The sequence below is a fragment of the Lonchura striata genome, chromosome Z, assembly GCF_050655825.1.
Source record: "Lonchura striata isolate lonStrDom1 chromosome Z, ASM5065582v1, whole genome shotgun sequence".
NCBI classification, from domain to species: domain Eukaryota; kingdom Metazoa; phylum Chordata; class Aves; order Passeriformes; family Estrildidae; genus Lonchura; species Lonchura striata.
The window spans coordinates 70,656,682-70,681,025 of record NC_140740.1 but is presented as its reverse complement, the minus strand read 5'-3'; the positions used below and the strand labels follow the sequence as shown (position 1 = coordinate 70,681,025).

At 38.5% G+C, this 24,344-nt stretch overlaps 1 long non-coding RNA gene across 1 annotated transcript; it reads left to right on the top strand.

Moving 5' to 3' along the window:
* Positions 1-2,393: 2,393 nt before the first annotated feature.
* On the top strand, positions 2,394-17,297 carry LOC146763880 (uncharacterized). The gene is made up of 2 exons (XR_014951518.1): positions 2,394-6,762; positions 15,122-17,297. It is a non-coding gene; the product is annotated as an uncharacterized LOC146763880 (long non-coding RNA).
* Positions 17,298-24,344: the final 7,047 nt, after the last annotated feature.

Genomic DNA, 24,344 nt, shown 5'->3' with positions numbered 1-24,344 from the left:
CATCACTCGGCAGTAAGCAAATCTGCAGAGTAAGAATGACAAAAGGAACAAGTGTTATTTACCTCGACTAAAACTACCACAAGATGTCACCAGTGTCAAATATAGAAAAGTACAAAAATATTTCACAGGCTTATTCAGGAAGTGTTTGCAGAGCTAGTTTACAAAATACACATGCTATAAAAATCACCACTGTTGTAAAAATTTGTTCAGTTAAAGAAATATTTTTAATAATACATACAAGTAACTGCTGTTACACCAACCTTTTAGCTTGGTTTAAACAATGATTTAGCTTGTAGTTGTTGCTTGCATCTAAACCAGTTTCTTTGGTTTTATTTTAAACTTTTAACACTTTTTAAAATATAGATTCAAAATTAAATATTGAAATATGTTCTCTGAGTAACCAATATTTTTCCTGAACATTGTGTGTTGTGTGCTTTTTCAGTGAAATCATTCCTTTAACACTGGCTATGTTCAAGATTCTAAGTTAGGAGGATTTGGAAAGTAATTTCATAGTTGGAAATACTTTCTCTTTTCTTGTAGTTTTCTTCAGAGTGTTATGGTTTTTTGATTTAGGTTTTTGTTTTAGATTATGTGTCCTATGTTTGGGGACACTGCTGGACATCTCACCTTTTAAATAGTTTGCATCAGCACAGTTTAATACATTATCCCTCTAATTTGCCATTGTTTTATATCTACACTGTTCCAGTAAAAGGGAGATGTAATGAAGATGTAAGGTTATGATAACTCAAGATGTTAGGTAAAAACTGTACTCATTTGTTTCATCTACAGGGTTGTTAGTTAGGAAACATCATCACCATTTTAGTGATGTCATTTTAGTAATCAATATCTCCATTTATCATTGTTGACATACAAAATACGTTGTTTACATACAAAAATAGGGAAAGTAGGGTAACTTGATCCCATATAGATAAGAAACTGGATCCTGTCCAGAGCACTGATTCATCAACTGGATTATGGGAGGGTGTTCCTATTCTATCAGTATCTTCAAGTAGGCAAAATCAACAAAGTTGCCAGGAATGTTAATATTGCTGTTTCACATTTACTCCAAACTTCTTCTCTTTCATACTTTACCATAAGCAGTCACATTTATCTGTTTTCAAACTCCTTCCTCTGAAGGGTTTTTTTTCTTATTGTTCTCATTCAAAAGCAGGTTAGCAACTTCTGATGGGGTTGTGAACTTCTTTCTATGGAAACTGCTCTCAAAAGACAACACTGCAGCTCAAATACACCTTCAGCCACACACATTTCTGACACCAAGAGGGATGTCCCTGCCCTGCCATGTGTGTGACATGATTTTAAAATAATTTGTAATCATATGATTGCGATGGTCCTCAAACATAATGGTTAAGCATTGATATATTTGCCCTAATTTTATTGCTATGTGAATTGATAACTTAGGATTTTAGCTTTTAAATTCTTATATTTGTAATCCTACAATTCTTTAGTGTATAACTCTAAAATCCATATAGAGTGTTAGTTACTGCTTTCCCATTTTGGTCAGACAAAACGATTTCTCTCCAGGCCTGGGAATCAAGGATATCTTACTGTCTCAGACCCTGAGAAATGTAATCAAAAGTGAGTTTGGAACGGGGAGCCAACCTAGGATAAATTGTATCAGAACCACTTAGAGAAGATGATCAAAGAGAAGCTTCACTGAAACAGGAATAAGAAACACAGTAGCGGAAAAAATTAGGAGCCTTCAGAACCAGAAATATTCATATCTGCCTGAAGATCCCACAGTACATGACTGGCAAGAAAAAGTACTACAGATTGTGGATGTGTGGGATGTGAGCTTCAGCAAGAGGAAGAGGCACTGGAGCCATGGGGCGCTTTCTATCTCCCACTTCCAGGGTTCAGGGAATACCTAAGGAGCTCAATACACATCCCTGAGGCTGGCACACTGTGGGTGCAGAGAAAGCTTGGGCACTTCTGCTCTTCTTCAAGCTTGTTTTCCTCATTTGCCTTTGGGTTCAATACTCAAGTGAATAGTAATCTCAGGAGGCCAGTTTCTCATCCCAAATCCATTCCACAGGTCAGGGGGAAAAGGTTGGTCGGCTACTGCCCCATGAATGCAGTCCTCTGTTGGCAAAAAAATGGGACCACATTGGAGCAAGCATCATTTCCTATGTAATTGTCTGTCAGAAATGCTTGGAAGAAAAGCATCTGCTCATTGGTCTGCCAAGAAGAGCTGTAAGCTGAGGGCTCTGCATCCTCACAGTATCAAAGTGTTTCCTCATGTCCAGAGGGAACATGTTGTATTTCAATATGTGAAAGAAGCACAAACAGGGAGGCAGACTAGTGATGCCTTCTGTTTTTTGCAGCAGTACCAAAGGGCCTCCAACAGTCCTGATACCCTGTTGATGTGTCTCCTTTGTTTTCTGGAGAAAAGATGTGTGACAGAGGGAGAAGCAAGATACCCTCAGCTGTCCCAGCAACTGTTAAACCAGGAAACAGCCCCAGACATTGGGCTGCCTGCCCATTGCAGGCTTCAGAGACAAAATGGGAATAGTCATGACACCAGGCCTACCATGAAGCACAAATGCAGTGAGTGAAAAATACTTTTTGTGTATGATATATTTTGTTCCTTAAGTCTTATGGTGACATCATGGCAGCACAAATATAAAGGCTCCTTCCTCTTCTCCTTTCCCAGTCAATTTCCCAAACTGGGAGAAATCAGGGGTTTGAGTCTGGGTGACTTCTAAGTCACCTGCAGCAGTTCTCTCAATTTCATATCAACATCCAATTCTGCTTCAGAAATGTGCTCTATAAAAAATACTTGAGACAGGGAGTACCAATTTTCTGACTCAGAGTACAGTTTCTTTCAAAGCTGTCTGTGTCCATAGTCCTTGAAAAAAGCCACAATATTTCTTCATCAGTCGCATGGCTGAGTAAAGGAGTTAAGACACTTCTCTAACCACACTGCCTGTGGATGTCTGGAAACAGCATTTTAAAACTGCTCACTTGCAGATATGTCCCTGTCCCTGGCTAAACCAGATTCTACCACACCCAGGGATTTGCAGCAAACTGCATAGGTTCAGTCTAGAGTATTTCCTATCTTTCCCAATAGATTTCTTAGCAATAAATAATGTGGAAAAATATGTGAAACAAAAGGGGGAAAAATCCCTTTTATACATTACATTACAAACTTTGTTTCAGGTGCTGCAGTTGTGATCTACTTTAAGAGTGTTTCAAGTTATTAAGTACAGGAGAAACAGGAAGAGAGACATAGGATCAGAAACAGATGAAACGAAAATGAACCAAAGCCCCAGCTGAGCAATATTGTCCCTTTCCCTGTTCAGCAGTGCAGTACTGTCTACATCTATCTTAGCAGAAATGAAGGCTGGACTACACAGTCCCTTCTGGGAAAATGACCTGAGACCACTGGCCTGGTGGTCCAGTACCAAGACTGTATCAATCTTTTCTAGGCTGTGTACTAGCAAGTACTTGGAAATTACCTCATTTATCTCTGCAGCAAACATTTTTCAGTCAGTGACCATTTTTTCATAATGAGGCTGTTCCTAGTTTGTGTCTTTAGTTGTGTATTGTGGCAGTAACTGTAGCACTACCTCGCAACAACACCAGTTAGCCACTCTGCTTTACTATAAACCAGATGCCTGTGCAGAGTTTAAAATGCTAATTCCTTTGTGAAGATTGTTGTTCACTTCTTTTTACTGTGTGCACCATGAAAGGTATTCATGCTCATAAAGGTCACCATCAGCTTGTGTCACCATCAGAGTAAGAAGGGTTGTGTGGCTTTCAGAGGAATCCCAGCATGGGTTTGGTACAGGCTGTAGCTTTGCAGCTTTGTAACAAACTCTGGGATTAGGCAAGTGGCTTTGCAGGACAAGATGATAAGAGTGAATGCTAGACAAAGTGGAGAGAGTCTGAGTCTATAAGCAATTGCAGTACATCTCAGTGTCTTATACCAAAGTTGTTCATCTTCCTTTTCATCAGCTGCACAGAAAATTCAGAGAAGATTGCTGCTGGGAGATAATAAGCTCTACAATGCAGGCAAACCAGTAACAGGCATTTCACACACCCTCTATTGTCCACAAGTGAAATCTGTATGTCATATCTGACCTTTCTTCTCACTACTTTGATTTTAGACAAATCATATTAGATTGAATAGACTCTATAAAAGACACTGAAGAAATGAAATGCAGATAGTTTACTAGTCTTTGAGGCTATACAATAAGTAATAGCCTTTTATTATAATAATATGAGAAAGCCCATTTTTCTTATGTACATAAAGGTTTTATGAATTTCTACTTAAAGACCAGCTGTACAACAAACCTTAAAAAAAAAACCTGTCTAAACAAGAATTGGGATTATTTTGTTTTGTCTTGTTTTTGTTTTTTCCCCAGCCTAAAGGCACCATTTTGTAATGGTGTGACATTACACATAAAGCTACAAAAAACAGAGTATGTCAGGTCATACAGTCAAGCCTTCAAAAACCAGGAAATAACTAAATTCAGGCTGGTGTATAAATAACTAAATTGGCAGCTGTTTCTGGAAAACAATGATGACAAGTTTGAGACAGGTGCTTTGTTGATGCCAGGCTGCTTGAACGCAGCCACCCACAGGGATGAGTAACTGCATTGAGCTGAACAGATTCATCACCCACTCTATCTCCTTCCTATCATACACCGCTCATGTGCAGAATTAAATCTTAGTGATTTTTTTAAAAATACATGGGAAATTATGGCAGTACATAATTTGGATGGTTGTATTTTGCAACTTGAAGTATGAATATTATGAATAAAAAGTTATGGGGTACAAAAGACATTACTAAGGATTTTGCTATTGCTCTGCTTTTGAGCTAATCAAAACAAAGAGAAAGAATTTAGTAAATTCTCATGTTCCAGACAGTTTTGTACTACAATCAGTGATAAATATATCTTCAGAGATATTAACACAAATATTTGGAAGCAGTGTTAGTGACACAGTGCAGTGTGTTGCTCTTCTGTTTTCTCACTTAAGGCGGGACCCGCATGTCTTTTCAGAGTGACATGCAAGACCAATTCAGCAACACAATGCTATAATATAGAAAACACAACAAAACCCTCCATCAAAAGGAGGGTTGATGTAAATCTTGGGTAATCAGAAGTCAAAAAATACCCTGAACATAGTTATCTCTATGTCCTGCTTCACTTTGCTGTGGATGTCCACATCAACAAAAAGTACCCCCATCCACTCTGTAACTGAAGGTACAAAATTACCTAGGCTTTTTTCCCCTGGCTGCAGCCTCCTTTCAGATCCCATGCACTCCTCCAAGAATGCAGGTGTGGAAGTGTCCCAGTGTGTCAAGTATGTTGTATATTCTTCTGTACACCAGGTATAATGATCCACAATGAGCCACTTCAACAAATAATCAACCCTCAACCTTAGCCAAGGGTTACCTTTCAACCCTTGTTGAAAGTGTTACCTTTCTTTTATTTTTCCATTATAGATATTTACATTTGTAGATATTCTGAGAGTTGTCACTACAATGTAGTAACAGTTACTCACTGTTTAAAATTATAGTATATATCACTGGCTTAGTGGCTCCCCATAAAGAAACATTTTCATTTTAACTGAACTCTGTGGACTGCTAACAGTGTTTTTTCACACTGAATAGCACATAAAACATCCTAGTGTTAAAAGGTTGCAAAGTCTCCAGATCTATGCATACCTTTAGTTCAAAAGTTTGAAAGAATAATTAGCACCCCATACTGTTTTCTTTTCCCACAATTGACAGTCATACCTGGAAACACCCTTCAGCAATTATGTCTCCTCCCTTTTTTGTATTTGGTTTAGAAACCAGTACAGGACAGGCAGATTACCAAAACTAACACTATATTGCAAATGTCAGCTTCATACAAACTCTCTTCATCTGCAGCTAGGTCAAGAGATCTGCAGCATCATCTAATTTGATCTTTGCACTGCCAACTATAATGGAAGGCTATTTTCCAATTAATTGTGACAACAGCAGGTGTATACAAAATTGGAGTTTCTTTCCAAATAGTAATACTGCTTAATTGTTGTCTACTGCAGAAGAACTAGGCAGGATTCCTCACATGCTTCTTGTCTACATAATGGAGAGAGGCAAATGCATTCAGACATTTCAGACCAGGTTTTTCACAAGTTTTTTGCTAACTTGGTTTTTAAAACTGAGTTTTTTCTCTCTAGAGACTCACTTCATTAGAGGTGATGGGCAAGAGTACACTTTAGGTCTGTCTGTAGGGCTGTACAATTTTTTTGCATTGATTACCCAATAAAATGGGTCCTCTTGTTGCTATCTAGAAGTAGAGGAATGCAAAACACAGGGATGACGTCTCTGCAACTCAGTTTCCAACAGTTGTTTCATCTGCACGTTTAGGACCAACTTCTATCCTGAGAACATATCTCAAAGGCTATGGACATGCTCAGAATCTAAGCATCTAGGCCTCTGAATAGAGTAAATCATCAAATTTATAAATGGTCCACACACTCCAGCTGTGCAGCTATATTGTTTGCTTCTTCGTCTACCACATTTTGTTGAAAAGTTGTCCTTGCCATATAAAGCTTTAACAATTTGAAGGGTTCTGTGATAGCAGACTGGGAAGCCTTAACTTCTAAAATTTCAAAATGCTTTTGTGCCAACAGGTCCTTCAGAGAAGATGATGCAGTCTGTTTCCCAACACCTCATCCTTGAGGCACTGGGAAACTATCCAAACAACACTGTCAGCTGTATATCAGCAGGATGTCCTAATAGAGAAGAAGGTATGGATACATTAAACCACCAGAAAAAAAATAATCAGCACCCCACGCTGTTTCCTGTTCCCAGAATTGACAGTCATGCCTGGGAAAATCTATTACAGATCTATTCAGACCTTTGCCAGACCTGTGTTGTGAAAGCAAACTCTCTCTTGTTAAAAGACAGTCACTGGGCGTGCTGTTCTTTCCACAAAGGTACATATAAGTTCCTCCACTCTTGGTGCAAATTCAACATCTAAGAGCCTGTTTGAATATGGGGCTGAGCATAAAATTATTTGACAAATGATGTCAGTACAAACTAGTTACTGTGACAGTAGGCCCCTATTAAGAAACAAAAATGTCTTCAGTTCCTATACTAAATATTCAGAAAAATCTGATTATTGCTTTTAAAATTGTGGTATGTGACTCTTTTACATCTTAACACTGCTCTGTTACGAATTGTCCTTTATAAAAAAGATACTAATTGGTCATACACAGTCAGCGTTTGCATATTCTTAATAACCTGACTTTAATTCACATGGTTTATGCAATAACTGTTAGATAAAAGAAAAAAAATAATTCAAACAACATTTCATTTACTGATAACATCTGAAATCTAGTGCTTACTCAACTTACTGGATTCTAAATCTATAAAATGACAGGTAACTTGACTTTCATTACCTGGTATTACTATCTTTCCTGTTGTATTTTCACTTACAGTATTCATTTCACATAATTTGTTTTGTTCCCATATACAGTCTTATTGTCTTTCATTATTACTAAATCATCCACCACCCTACAGATCAGCACCTACTCAGTGCAAGCTCTCACTCCACAGCAAACCATTCATCTGCTGTCATTGCATTGGGATGTTATGTGGTCATCATTTCTCCAGCTCAAAAATCCCAGGTTTTCCTCCCTTCTCTTCTCAATTCTTCTGATGTTGCATCAAGAATGATACTCTGCATGTTAGCCCCAGTTATTCAATCTGTACTTAAAGAAAATCCCCACACAAAGAGCCTTGGATGAAACTAGCACTATTTTCTCCTGCCTTTCTGCCCTGCATTTCACCCCTTTGGAGAAGGGTGTGTTGTAGCCATCTTCCTGGAATGGGACTTTGAAGGTAAGTGTCATAAACCAGCCTGCTGTGCCAAGTCTGCCTGCACAAACAGAATGAAAGACAAAAAGACTGGTTGTGGTCCTCAGCCATGGCTGAGAGCATGATATAATCTGCATTCAGAGAAATCCCACCAAAAAACTCGCTCCCAAGGTGTAGCTTAGTTTCACAGCACAAATTCAGTCACCAATTTTGTCATATTACTCTGCATCAGTAGTAGAAAGTGTTTCTTATCAGTCTTTTCTAGCAGTGGAAGCTATATGAGCCAGTCGTGAGTGGTAGCATTCCCCTCTGAGCAGCAGACAATCCTTCCAGAAGCACAGAGAGTAAACTAAAAAAATGTATATATAGGTGAGGCTGTTTGATTGACAACACTATTCAAAAAATCTGTGATATTTCCCCCTCATGTATACACAACAGGAAAAATACTATCAAATAACTAATTAGAAAGAAAGATTTCTAAGTGACCTTACTTGCAGATGTATTTTTTCCATGTTGGCAATATAGTTTTGAAATGATGATTTAATCTTATTTAAGTGATAATAACATGAATTATAGTGAACATTCTGTACACAAAAGAAAAATGTATAAGACAAAATTGTTTTGCAAGGTAGGACAGAGCAAACATACAATGAAGCAAAACTCTGCTATTACTTTTGCAAACTACATGAAGAATTCTATTTACTTCACTTTCCTTCACTGAAAAAACTTTAAAGATGTAAATTCCTACAAACTGGTGTTCTACATGTTTATACTGAAGAAGGATTTTTGAATGTCTAAGTGATTTGAGTTTATAATTTCAGCAAAAATAATTGTTACTCAATAAAAAAGAGAGAAAGCCACAAGGAGTGGCTGAAGTCACTTGCTCTGTTCAGCCTGGAGGAGACTGAGGGGAGACCTCATTGCAGTCCTCCCCTGTTAGGGGAAGAGGAGGGGAGGCACTGATATTTTCTCTGTGGTGAGAGTGTGGGAATGGTCTGGAGTTGTGTCAGGGGAGGTTTAGGTTAGGTATCAGGAAAAGGTTCTTCACACAGATGGTGGCTGAGTACTAGAACAGAGTCTCCAGGGAAGTGGTCACAGCACCAAGCCTGGCAGTGTTCAAGAAGTCGGGACAATGCCCTCATGTTCATGGTGTGATTCTTGCAATATCCTGTGCAGGGCCAGGAGTTGGACTCGGTGATCCTTGTGGATCTCTTCCAGCTCAGGACATTAAATGATCCTGTGAAAAAAAAAAAAAAAAATCTCAAATTCAAGGAACATGCTTAAAGTGCTTGGAGAAAAAAAAATTAACCCAATTCTAGTATCACATTAATTACACTGTCTAAAGGTAAACCACTAAGGTGATGCCACATGCCAAAGAGCCTCCTCTTTGTAGCAAAAATCAAAGAAAATAAGAGGATGCAATGAACACATTAAAAACAACAACAAAAAAAATTCAATTATTTGAATAACTAATGACATTTCTTTCTTATGTGTCATACATTATTTCCTCAGCAGGGTTTTTATGTTTTCTGTCTCATTTGACTTGCAGAAATTTTGCATCTTGAGACTGTCTTTTTGTATAACTAGGGATTCTCACAGTGCAAAAGTTATTCCAAGAGAAGGAAGCAAACACACAGACACACACAAACTCATTCACAGGCAAAACTGCAGGATTAGATAAGCTTCTTCCTCTAGGAAACAGAGTAACCAAAAAGGTTCTTATGATAAACTCTACAGATACTCTTTTAATTAAATTAAACACATGAACTGTTATAACCTGATTTTATCAAAAACTAGTCCACTTGTCGTCTGATAACTATTTAGTAGACTCCAGCCCCATTCCTAATGAATGGTGACCCATAACAGATATCCTGTAAATAATGATGTCACAGCAAACAGAAAATTAATGGTGTGAAAACTCAGCTCCCCTTTGCCCCAAAACATCAGGCAGCGTAGGATTGCTTATATTGGTTGATGTATGCTTTTTTTGTTGTAGCTTGAAGGTTTCAGTTTCCACATCCATCTGCATAGTACCTTTCATGAGAACTGATGCAGAATAGAAGAACACTTGCATTCATTTTTGAGCAAAATAACTGCTCACCATCTAAATAATATCTGATCAGAAGCAGATAGAAAGAATGAACAGCAATATATGAGAAGCAAAGGGAGAAAATATGTGCCTACTTCCATGGTTGCACTCTTCCATCCTTTGCATTAATACTGCCTAGTATGTCAGAATAAAGCTTTGTCCTTGCACTACTCTGATCCTCATAGAAAGTCCCTGTGACCACAAAGGTTGTGTATCTATGCTTTTAAAGTTGCACTTTAAAAAATTATCTCTGCTAAACAAAACATTACATTCTTATTTAGACTGCCTCAACATCTCTCCTTCCACCTATCTTCTCACACTGTTATCATCAACATCAGCAGATCACTGCTGGCACATGTGCAATTACCTGATTTATTGTCAGAGACCAACCCTACTTTCAGATTTTTCTACTGAGAAACCAGATCATTATCAAAATGTATTTTTATGGATGAGAGCCAACCAACACCAAACCCAAAAAAGATGACAAGTTAAAAACAGAACAATAGGAACAAGAAACTGGAAGGTAATGCAACTGCATGCTTAAGAGCAGGAGAGTTCACAGGAGTGGGAAGTAAATTAATTTCCATAAGGCTTCTGGTAATGACAATAATTAGAGACAAGATACAAGCCTTACCTCCACTCTGACCCAGAATGGTAATACCAGTTTTTTAATACAACCACTGACAGATAAATATAGGCAAGGATTTATTTATTATTTATTTGCTGTAAAACAAACATTTGTTCTGAACATTATAAAGTTCATCATAAATTAGGTTCTGTCAAGATTGAAATGAAAATTTGTAGTAGGTTCTGTCAAGATTGAAATGAAAATTTGTAGTAGCTAGTTCTTTGCACAGTGAAATGATAAAAGTGTGACAAGGTAACTTATGTTCTTCAGTAGATTTGTCGAGACATGTATTTTGCAATCAGCCCTGCATTCCAGATGCTTACGGTTCTTAAGGCTGTTTCCATAAGCAGCGATGTCTGCTTCAACCCTGTCAGGTTCTGTCCTGCAGGCTACAGCTGCCACTGAGCCAGGGAGGCATTGCTTCAGCCTGTGAAGAAGCAGCAGACCAAGCTGCTCTGCAGGAGACATGGGTCATCCAGAGATGCCCTTGGCACACACAAATGGGTGTCAGGACTCTGATATACATGGAAAAGCAAGGAATCAAAGTCAAGTGAAAACTAATCCTGGAAGATACTGGATTGACTAAGCCACTCTAGTAAAACTCTTGTCAGGTTACATGGCATAACTATAATTGACAATTTTGGAAGTACACGATTTACTACCATTTCAAGATACAGATACGTAAACTAACTGTAGAAACTATGACTTTCCTTGTTAGTGATAAGTGCATAAATTTCTTTCATTATGCCACTTAAACACATAAGTAGCAATAAGAAAAGATCCTTTATCTTAGATCCACCCTTCCATATACTTTGAAATGCAGTGGTTTTTCAAGTGTCATTCCTTTGCCTTATATACTCAGAGCCTGAAATCATCCCTGGATAAGCTTGCTGCATTACATCTTGTTTATGAGGTATCCACTCCATGATACGAGAATGTTTAATAGTGTCCTATGAGAGGATTTGGATTCATAGATTTCTGTCTGCATCCTAGTTACTCATTAAACACTGCTTACAAATACATTTATTCCACAGGACAAGAATTCCTCACTAAATCACAGCTTTCAGAAATAAAATTGTTAACTTTAATTTACTCACAGTTAATTAAGAGTTTAAATATTTTGGTTCCTTCAGTTGCATGTGCACGAAATATGTTTATTGTTTCCTTCCATTTTCTTTCTTTTAAAATACCTCATCCTTTTACTTCATGAAATTGCACTTTGCTGTCACTCTTCACTGAGTAAAAAAACCATCTAGATGGCCAGGCCCGGAGAGTGGTGGTGAATGAAGTTAAATTCTGTTGATGTCTGGTGAGATTCTCCAGGGTTCAGTATTGGGCCCAGTTCTGTTTAATTTATTTTCTGACAATTTGGACAACAAGATTGAGTGCTACCTTGGGCAATTTGCAGGTAAGTTGGGTGGGAGTGCTGATCTGCTGGGGGGCAGGAAGGCTCTGCAGAGGGATCTGCACAGGCTGGATCATGGCCAAGGCCAGTGGTCTGAGGTACAACAAGGCCAGTGCTGGTCCTGCCCCTGGGTCACAGCAGCCCCAGGCAGTGCCACAGGCTGGGGCAGAGTGGCTGCAGAGCTGCCCACAGGAAAAGGCCCTGGGGGTGCTGGTGACAGCAGCTGAGCATGAGCCAGCAGTGCCCAGGTGGCCAAGAGGGACAATGGCTATCTGCTTTTTCAATACAGTTCCTTTTCTCCACAGCAAGCACTTGATATAGTGAGAAAATTACATATATTACAGTTCATTTATATTAAGAGAATGCATGAGGAAAACTCTCAAAAGCTTTTTTAATTTTTGTTCTTTTCCCTTTCCTTTCGCACCATCTCCACCAAATAATGTTGTCCAGTTGCTATAAAATCTGTCAGTGTTGTTCTGTATTCTATGTCCAAGAGAAAATATAATACACTTTGATTAAAGACAGATCTAGTAATCATAACCGACCTTTCATTACACTTCTTTCAGCCTCGTTTGGAATGTTGTTGACTTCTCTAAGTCATGAATAACAAGTCTTTGATTTTTTTTCAAAGAAATAAAAACTGTTCAGTAAAATGTACTCAGGAGCTCATGATACCTTTTCTGCTTACATCTCAAAAAAGAGACACAGTAATATAAAAATGTAGATGTGGAGTCTTTTTACAGAATCACAGAACCACCCAATGAACTAGGTTGGAAAAGACTTTTTAAATCATCAAGTCCTACCTGCAATGTAACACCTCCTCAACTAAACCATGGCACTGAGTGCCACATCCAGTCTTGATAGTTTTTGTAGTCTTTTGATTAAACTAGGAGAGGGAATTGATGAATAAGCTGAAAAAAACCCCAACAAAGTCCTTTTCACTGCTTTTCTAAGGTTGTGCTTACTTATGCTGATTGCAAACACATAAAATTTGCCTTTTTTCAGGAACATCATCTAGAATTCTACAGAAGTTCAAAGCACAATAATTTCCCACCTGCTGACAGCACACACCTTACTCTGTGAATATTGATCATGGCCTCTGGGCACACCTTCAGTACCACCTTTCCCTAACAGAGTTTCAAGGAAAAATTCTGTTTCAGCAGCATATGATAACTTGCACTTACCTGAAAAATAGCCAACTTAGACCGAACCTGATTTTTCTCACTGTGTGGAGGACTGTGGGAAGGAAAATCTAAAATGAGTCAGAGTGTTTTTTTTCTTTTTGGTGTGGATTGTGTATTTCTACAAAGAGATCTATTTCTGAAATCTAGGGATTTTCCCATACATGGAAAATATGGAAGAATGTTTCTTACCAATGGTACATAGATTGTACAATGACTTCATTTTAAATACCTACAGATTATAGACACAGTAATGACTTCAGAGTTAATGTCAGCCTGATTGCCAAGGTCTTGTAAGAAGGTTGATAGTTCATATACCTGACAAGAGTACAATGACTGACTCATTAGTCACAACATAATTTCCTCTCACTTGTCCTCCTTTTTTCAAGTCTGGAGCACATACAAGTGACATCAGATCTTCTACCAAAATCAGATCCCATTTTCAAGTACTTGTTAACTGAACCCACAAGTAATTAATGGTCAGATTCTCTTTCTTTCCAAAACAAAGTGGATCAAAAGTGAATAAAAAGGGGCAAGAAAGCACATTCTGTGAAAATAAACTCCTCCATAATTCAAACTCTCTGTAATGTTCCTATCTTGTCAAATGCAAGATATCCAGTATCACCTTAAATAAATTCAGATATGGCTTATAATATAAATGAATACTCAAGATCTTTCTCAGGTGTCCCTGAATAAAGAATTTTACACTGTATCATTGAAGGCTTTCTAGACCTTTGACAAGTGTCTCGCGCAGGCACAAAAGGAGAGCAGAATAATAGTAATTATTATTACTATTATTTAGAGACTACCTTGTCTCTAAAATGCTTGGATGAAAATATTTCCTTTTAGATATGAATCCCTCAGCAATTAATTTTTGGAACAGCATTAGTATTACAACTGCTTGTGTAAGCTCTGTTGCATTGCAGAGAGGTGAAATGAGTGCTCAGTGATAAAAGAACATTTCCACTGGTCACAAAGAGAGAGTATGACAGAGAAATATATACATCATGCTTAGCCTGCAGATCCAAGTGCACAATGCAAACCATGCTGGAAAACTACCACACATGCAAACAAAAGCAACAAATGAAAGCACAACGAACAGGCATGGGTGGATGAAATGAGAAAAATACAGCATTAAAGATGATCCTCACTGCTTTCAAAAATGGATCAAGACATTATTATGAGGCTAACATTTCCAAAGTTTGATGTGGAGCATCCATCTTATACTGAACCTGAGTTTTCAAAGTGCTGAAGATGAGGAAGTCAAAGGCAAACATAGCTTGAGCAAAACCAAATCAATCTACTTACTGCTGAGAGCACAAAACCTAATCACTTTTGAACTATTTCCAGTTGGGTGCCTATTTTCCAACTACTTATCATTCCAAGAAACTGAATTATTAGTGTACCATTCCGCAATATGGAGTAACGTAAGCAATCAGAAGTCAGCTTATCAGAAGTCATGACAGCTCTTAAAAAAGGTGATACAAATCTCATGCTTGCACAAAAACATTGAAATTATTTTACTATCATTGGATTATTTTTATTCAGCAAAATAAATTATACAAGCAAAGTGATTTAGGGAAATAGCAAGAAATAAAGTAGCATAGGAAAACCTAACCATTTAAGGACTATTCTTGCTGTTTATTATAGAGATTTCTTTTGTCCAGACTTAAATTTGAACCAAAAAAGGGTCCCAATATACATATACATAATTATATTATATTAATTATATAGTGTTATTATATGTTGATATGATTGATATGATATATGATATGATATGATTGATATGATATGATATGATATGATATGATATGATATGATATGATATGATATGATATGATATTGTATTATGTTATATTATGTTATTTTATATTATGGTATGTTTGTTATGTTATGTTATGTTATGTTATGTTATGTTATGTTATGTTATGTTATGTCATGTCATGTCATGTTATGTTATGTCATGTTATGTTATATTTTGTAGAATTCAGGAAAACTTCAAACAACAGACTTCCAGCATCAACTCACAACTAAAGTGACATACAATGGTAATTGGAAAAACTCTTCAGACTATGACTTGCAAACTACATTGCCAAAAAAATGGCTTCTTCAGGATAATTTATGTGTTGGTTTAATTGTGTGGAGTTTTTTCAAACTGAGAGAAATATATGCAAAAAAGGAAAAAGAAAAGGAAAAATTAAAAAAAAAGAAAAACAAAACAAAACAAAACAAACACAAAAGAAAAGAAAAGTGTGACTGCTTACTCCATTCAGTAGATGTTACATGAGAAAAAGTTCTTGAAACTGCCCAGTTAGGGCAATTTCACTATACAGATGTTCAGAATTTAACTGATCCCTTCAGTGAAGCACATTTGGTCTCATCACTGGTGCTGTCCCTTAGGAAATAGTATTTGGCCCAGTCCTGTTTACTATCTTTATCAGTGATCTGAATGAGAGGTTTGAGTCTACCGTTAGAAATTCATGGATGGCAGCAAGCTGGGTGGGAGTGCTGATCTGCTGGGGGGCAGGAAGGCTCTGCAGAGGGATCTGCACAGGCTGGATCATGGCCAAGGCCAGTGGTGTGAGGTACAACAAGGCCAGTGCTGGTCCTGCCCCTGGGTCACAGCAGCCCCAGGCAGTGCCACAGGCTGGGGCAGAGTGGCTGCAGAGCTGCCCACAGGAAAAGGCCCTGGGGGTGCTGGTGACAGCAGCTGAGCATGAGCCAGCAGTGCCCAGGTGGCCAAGAGGGACAATGGCATCCTGGGCTGTGCCAGCAACAGAGTGGCCAGCAGGAGCAGGGCAGCGATTGTCCCCTGTACTCAGAGCTGGTGAGGCCACACCTCAAATCCGGTGCTCAGGTCTGGTTCCCTCAATTCGGGAAGGACATTGAAGGTGGTGAAATAAGTCCATAGAAGGGCAGTGAAATTGGTGAGGAGTCTGAAATGTTTGTCCTGTAAGGAGTGCCTGAGGAAGATGAGATCATTTAGCCTGGAAAGGAGGAGTATCAGGGGTGGCTTTATTACTCTCTACAACTCCGTGAAAGGAGGTTGTAGCCAGGTGGGAGGCAGCCTTTTCTCCTAGGCAGCTATGAATATTAGAAGAGGACATAGCCTTAAACTTCTCAAAGGAAGTTTAGGTTGGACATTAAGAGGCACTTCTTCACACAAAGGGTAATAAACATTGGAATGGGCTACCCAGGGACAAGGAGGTTTCACTGTCCCTGGAGATGGTTAAAAAAATAAATATGGCACTCAGTCACATGGTCTAGTTGACAAGATAGTGTTTAGTAGGCTGGACTGGATAATCTCAAATGTTTTTTTCCAAATTAGCTGATTTTGTAATTCTGTATGTCATAGTCCATACACTCAAATATCTCATGTTCTGAGATTTTGTGCCTTGATTTGTCCAGGTTGAATTCTTTGCTGTTTCCTGCAACTCATGAAGATGTATTATGCCATTAGATCTGAAAACTGAGTGACCAACACACCACTGAAAATTATTTTACTGGGCAAATGTCTCCCTGTATGTATCTTCTTTCCTTCCTGTAAAGGCAATGTAATAAGCTGGTAGAAAGGATTATCAGCCCCAAATTATCCAAATCCTCTTTCACCTCAGAGGAATAAATTTTTAGATGGTTATTTTCAACATACAGACTCTACCAAAAAAAAAATCTTACATTACTCACTGGCTTGTGATGGTGTCCCAGTAAAATTAACTACTGCTGACTTTCACATTCACAAAATTTGGGACTGGGAAAAACAGTGCTATAACAGACCCTATACCTGCTATTAAATTTTTGTTTTCAGTGTAGAATGTATTTTCATTTTCAAGAAAATGGTCACGATCTGAAAGTAACAGAATTTAAATGTAGTCAGAATTTATTTAGATTACAGATGACACAAACTGAATATCCCACAGATACATTAGATGAAAAGAAGTAACCCACTGTCAGTTAACACTGTGAAGATTATACAACGTGATTTCTATTTTGTGACTCCTGCTTTGACTCCTTCCTACTGGTTGATTACATGAGAACAACCATATTCATCTCTTTGTATGATCTCTAGATAGAGAGAACCTGGGGTGCTAGAGACATCGCTGAAAATTCTAAAGTGAACCTACAACTGAATTTACTAACTTGAAATAAAATATTCTGCTACACATTTGACCCCATGTGCTCTCTGTTCTTTAGCAGGTGAAAAGAGGACACAAGTAAGGGGATGAATCTACACCCCTGCACTGATCTATCTGAATTTATGTACAGATTGCTTCTTGAATACTTTCTGCTGCTGCCATGGGAAAGAGCTGCCTTCTGCAGGCTCCTGATACTGACCAGCAGTGTGGGGTCATTTCCATGAAGTCCTTTTGCTAGCACAGCACAAAGTAACCTGCTCACTTGTTAAAATACTTTCATATTTCATCAGTCAGAAACCTTACCATGCAAATCTGCTGTACTGCAGTTAAGTCCTGATGCATAGAGGGACTTTATGTCCTTTTGAATGACAAAGTTTCCACGGCTATTTCTCAGGAGATTTTGCCTCTCCAAAGGCTATTTTCAGAAAGACTTGTTTGTTCTTACAGGACATTTCTATCAGAACAGTGAAATTTTGCTTAAAATACCCTGCATAAACTTAATTATAAAACTTGGTAGAAGCATTGGTTGAAGTCCTGCTTACCACTGATGACCACAAGTTTCTGTCAGGCTGTAAAAGCCAGCTGCTTCAAGCCCAGCAGCATTTCCATGACAATATTGTGTTAAAAAAATTAATTAATTATAAAGCCTAAAAAAAAATTATAAGGTGATTTCTTATGGTTTTAATTCTGTGTCCTACTACGCAGTTTACTGATATACAGCTAAACAATTTCTAAGAAGCTAATCACCAGGAAGACTGAAGCATAGATTCAAGTCTTCTCCATTGGCTACTGCAATTAATTAACTAGAAATGCTTACCTCTAACTGTTCCCTTACACCCCTGCTGATAGTTACACCCTTGCTAATAAGTAAGAATCCTAAAGCCTAAGAAGTCTGTCCTGGGTACAGGGACAAGAGGATGAAGCTTTCAGTGCTGTGTATTCCATACCACCCACATCACCGCTGGAGGGGTGTTGCCTCGACAGGAAAAACACTACAGACAGAAACAGAAGTGTCACCATCTTTGACCAAGCCACATAGAATGGTGTGTGCCAGATTGCCAGTGCAGATTCAACTGCACTGCTGCTGGGCACCAGGATAGAGCTGGCATCACAATTGTTGTAGCCATTGGAGCCAGCATGCTGGAGCTGCTGGCTGCCACTCTGCTGCTGCCACCACAGTTGCAGAGAGAGCCCCTGTACCCACACCACTACTGCTGCTGTGGTGGGGAGAGAGAGAAAGAGCCTGCACCAGCACTGCTGCCACCACCAGAGTGAGCGTCTCTGCACCACAGCTCCTTATTTGGAAAAAGTAGCTTTCCAGATTTTGTTTTGTCCCTGTTTTCCATTGTTTCTGGACTGGGGGGGAGGAGGTTGAGCCACAGGACCCTCCCTGGCATGCTGCCTCTGTTTTGCTGGGTGCCATGTGGTGATGGTTTCTATTTTGCCTGTGTTTAGAGATTGTGCTGATTGGTGCCCAGGCAGATGTTTGGTGAATACTTTTTTTGTGGGCAAAACTCTCTCCTCTCTCTCCCTCTTGTGCACTCTTTGTTAGTAATACTGTTGTGATTATTGTGATTGTTTCAGTAAGTTGTGATTCCAATAAATTTCATAATCTCTCCTAGTTTCCCCATTATCAGAAGGGCCAGGGGTAAAAGGGGGCAGGTGCAATGAGTTTAATTTTTCACCTGAGTTTTAAACCAGCACAAACTGAAGCACTAGAAGGCATAAATAGGACTAAATTAGTCAAAAGTTAGAAAAGATGACACTAAGAATGACTGTGTAAGTACTGTGTCTCCTATGAACTATTATCAACAACATCTCTCCCATGATATATTGAAATAATGACCATATTACTGTTCAAACTGCTTGCATAATTTGCACTAAAATATTGTCTCTTGTATACTAACAGCTGTGTATGAGATTTACTTACCACATTGGCTGAGCATTCACCTGGCTCCTCTGCACTACACTGCTTTCATTTCCCCGCCTTGTTCCTAGCTGGCTTTTTCTGCAGTTAATGCACTGAGACAGATACTTGGCTGTCTAAGGTTTTCCTGCAACTATGAAAACTTGGCCTATGACTTCCCATGCAGTTTGAACTAAAGATCAAAGGCTAAGCTTCAAGTCTCAGAATAAGACTGACTCCAAACCATGGGATTTTTATAACACAAACTTATTTCTTGCAGCTAAAAATTTTGGCATACATTTAATTGCAGTTCAGGGAGGGCTGTAATTTGTCAGCCAGCACTTCATCTGTGTGGAGATATGGTAAACCATGGAGCTCTTCCTGGGTTAATATATCTTTTGACAGCTTTCATTCCCCAGCTCTTGCAGAAATGATGTCTCTCTCAGAAGAGGTTTCAAAGCATCAAGAAAGGATACACAAAATGAAAGCTCCAAGGGTCGAGTGGATTTTGAGATAAACCTGATGAGATACAGCTGCAGATTCTGAAGTAATTGATGGAGGAAGTGGCTAAGCTGTCTATCATATTTGAGAAGTTGTGGCAATCCACTGAATTGTAAATCAGAAATATAATCCCATTTTTAAAAAGGAAAATAAGGTAGACCCAGGGAACCATAGGCCTATCACTCTCATCTCAGTGCCTGGCAAGGTCATGTAGAATATCCTTCTGGAATGGAGGTACAGGGAGCTGATTGGTGACAGCCCGCATGATTTCATTAAGGGCAAATTTTGCCTGACAGGTTTGGAGGTCTTTTGTGAAGAATTATAACATTGGTGGATGAGGGAGGAACCACTGACATCATTTACCTGGACTTGTGCAAAGCATTTGACACTGTCACACATGACATCCTTGTCTCTATACTGGAGAGACATAAATTTGGTGGGTGGAACACTAGATGGATAAGGAATTGGCTGGATGATAGCCCTCAGAGAATTGTGGGAACAGCTTGATGTGATGAGTGGCATTCCTCAGGGGACCAATGCTATATAATATCCATGGCAGTGGCACCAGCAGTGGAAACAACCTCAGCAAGTCTGCTGATGACACCAGTCTGTGGGTGGCTGATGCACTGGAGGGCAGGGATGCCATCCAGAGGGATCTGGACAGGCTGGAGAGGTGGGCCTGTGCAAAACTCTGGAAGTTCAACAAGTGTGGCAAGCACATTTCTCTCCCTCTCAGGATTTTTCATAGAGATGCACAGAGAGAAATGAAAGACAAAATAATTTCTATTTCTGCTCCTTGTTTTTCCTATGTGGAATGTGTTTAGAGAATTGTTTACCTGGAGTGAGTACTTGATTGGATTCTGGTGAAGATTGTTTGAGCCTGGTGGCCAATCCAATCCACCTGTGTCTGAACTCTCAAGAGAGGGTCACAAGTTGTGTTAGAGACAGTTAGAAAAAGTAGTATGTAGTTTTAGTCTCTTCATTTTTATATAGTATATTAATGTATTTTAGCCATAGTTATAATAAAGAAATCATTCAGCCTTCTGAATTGAGTCAAACATCATAATTTCTTCCCATTGGATTCGCCTGCATTTACAATAAGCAAGGTCAGATACAAGTACCTGTGTTGGGTCATCCCAAACACAGATACAGGCTAGTAATGAATGGATGAAGAACTGCCCTGAGGACAAGAACTGTTTTTTGATAAGAAGCTTGACATGACCTAGCAAAGTGAGCTTGCAGCCCAGAAAGTCAACCATGTCCTGGGCTGCAGCACAAGAAGTGTGACATGCAGGTTGAGGGAGCTATTTCTGCCCTTCTATTCCACTCTTGTGAGACCCAGTCTATAGTACTGGATCCAACTCTGGGGACCCCAACATAATAAGGACATGGACCTGTTGAAGTGAGTGGCCACAATGGTGACCAGGGGGCTGGAACACCTCTTATGAAGACATGCTGGGACATGATGAGATAGTTTGAGTTTTCCAGCCTGGAAAAGGCTCAAGGAAAGCCTTCTAGCAGCCTTACAGCATCAAAAAGGGATCTACAAAAAAGCCAGAGAAGGACTTTTTACAAGGGCATGTGGTGAAAGAACAAGGGCGAATGGTAGAAGAGACTAGATTTAGAATCAGAGAATGGTTTTGCTTGGCAGGAAGGTTAAGATCATCTAATTCCAATTCCCCTGCCATAGACAGGGAAACCTTCCAGTGGACCAGTTCACTCAGAACTCCATCCAGCCTGGACTTGAACACCTCAAGGGATGGGGCATCAACTATTTCTCTAGACATCCTGTTCCTGTGTCTTCCCACCCTCACAGTAAAGAACCCTAATGTCTAATATAAACCTGGTATCTTGAGGTTTGAAGCCATTCAGCCTTGTCCTGTCACTACATGCTCTTGTAAAATGTCTGTCTCCATCTTTCTTGCAGGCTCCCTTCAAGAACTGGAAAAAAGGCTAGGTATCAGACAAACTGAAATTTTAAAATATTTTAAAATATGAGTTCATTCCTTGAACCATTTACAGTGCATTACCATTGTATTTTTCCATGTTTTTTCACACTCTTTTGGAGTAGAATCCTAGTTCACAATTAGATGTTTTTATTCTAATATGTGCAAGCAACTAAAAAAGCTGAGGCTTAGACATAAACCATACTAAAGCTCCAAATCTTGTGATAAAACTCCTTGGAACAAATTGAGAATACAATGATTATTGAGTTCTGCCTGGAAAGGATGCCAAGGGCACTGAGCTTTTTCAAGCTCATGAAATGTCCCAGAAGGTTAGATTGTATGCCTATAATTCATTTTTGAGTTGCATAGCCAATAAATTTGAATGCCTTTCTCAACTTTGCTCTTCAGATCTTTGGCTATCTAAGCTAACATATTATCTCAAACTTGCTGAACATTTTCTAAATTAGTGTTCACCCAATCATCCATTTCAATGTGCAACCAAGAGATTTGAGTTCCTAAATAATTTTGTCATTTGCTATCATTATCTTCTATCCATAAAATGTTCTGCTTCATTACGTCTTCATTAAAATAAATCTCCAAATGGAGTGTGGGTGAACAGTGTCCTTCAATTTCATTTATGTCATTTGTGAAGACTGGTAAAAAGCAACTGTCTTCTAGAATCAATAATTTTATAATTACATATGTATTAGTGTAGCTACTTGTATGTCACATAATGAGGCATCCTGCCAAGTTGCTGGAGCAGCAGTAGAATATTATCCTAAAATTTTTGCTTTGTTCACCATCATCTTGTATTAATACATATGTACTTCATGTAGTATGGAGATTAAATTATATTACTCCAATATGGCAATAAAATACCATCATCTTAATTTGAGGAACAAATTATTATTATGCTAATAAAGTGGTATTTATACAACAGTTTTACCTCTTAATTTTTCAAGATGGAGAGACATGATTGCCACTACAGTAATGATCCAGCCTTTTCACATGGGCCTAGAGGTCAGATGCTGGTGCTGCTGTGAAGTAACTCTTCTTCTGAGGTGGAATTGCCTTGTATATATTGGTGTGCCAAAGAGCAATATATCCTGTGCAACACCCAATATCAAGTCACATCTGAATACAATAATGTCTGATCCACAGCTCAAAAATCTTGGAAATATATATCAGGTCTAGTTCAAATTCCTTTGAGTCATTTGTCTTAAGCAGAGTTCATTTCTGAGTCAGCAAGTGAGAAGGTATTACAGAAATCAGAAGTGAAAAGGTAAGCCTCCTCTTCAGATAGTAGATGTATTTGTCTTCTCTACAATGATTTAAAAGTTGGTTACTGAATAATTTTGCCCATGGAGACATCATCCTTCAACACAAACCTCATCCATGACATGCTGATATTCTCTGACAGACATTTCTAATTGCTTTGCAGAAACTCAGACATTTTTAGTCTTACTACCTGAACTTCTTTGCACGAGGCTAAAGAAGGGTGTTGTGAGAAATATGGATTCTCCATACTTACCCTTGTTGATTATACTTACACATTTTGTGTAATTAAGAAGGAAAGCTATTTGCAGTCATATTGGTCTAGCTTTTTTCATGTACTCTTAAGTGGCTGAATCTTTAAGAAAAGGAAGAACCATTTTAAAAATCATTACCATAATATGCACCTGGATATACAAAGCTGCTGATTCATGATCACTTCACAAATATGCCATCATTCTTTCTAGGTAAATGAGAAATTTGGTAGTTCATAAAATGTGTTTGCCTGTAATGATTTTCAGAGCTTGGCTTTTCTTCAGCCTTCTGTGAATAGTACATAACTACCAGTTAAATCTTGATCTGTGAAACACATTTGATGCCACCTTCCCACTCTGCTTACCTACTTCCTTACAACATAAAATGTCTGCAGCCAAGAAGACGCATAAGCACAGTATAAAATATTTACACTACTTGAAAGAAGAAAAAATAATCACACTTTCTCACTGATAGAAATCCCTCCAAGTAAAAGATGGGCACAACATCTTCCAAGTTGCATTAAAATAAGTGACAATATAGACAGTATTTTTACTAGGGCCAGGAACACAATTTACTAAAAACTCAGAAGTGATCTAGAATGCAGAGTTCCACATCCAGGGTTTTAAAAGCTGAACAGACAAACCATTATCAAGGAATTTTAATATTTTTTCATCATTTTCTTTTATGTTAGTTTGATACCAACAGTGAAAAATGGCTGATAAAGTAACATTTAGTTGAGATGGAATAAAACTAGGTTTTGATAGCAAAAAAAGATATTCAGTATTAGAGGGCTATAAGCTAGCAAACAAAAATCCCATCTGCAGCTGTTGTCTTCCTCCCAGCTGTGGTATCATTGACTCCAGCAATAATAAAAATCCCATTGACCTGGCACAGGATTTCATTTAATTAAGAAAAACAAAACAAAACAAAACAAAACAAAACCCCAACACCCACTGACACCCTCCCAAAACAAGCAAGCAAAAAACCAAAACCCAAACAAGCAAAAAGCCCTCCCAATGTCCTCTCTTCATTAATTTTAGCTCAAATCCAGAGTTTTTTTTATCTATTGTTAATGTATTCTAATGCATAATTCAACAATTTTAAAAAAGCTCAGTTGAAGAAAACATAAAGAATGACTAATTTGTTGAGGTTTAGGGTGTCTTTGGTAACAGTAGAAAAACTGGTGTGAACAGA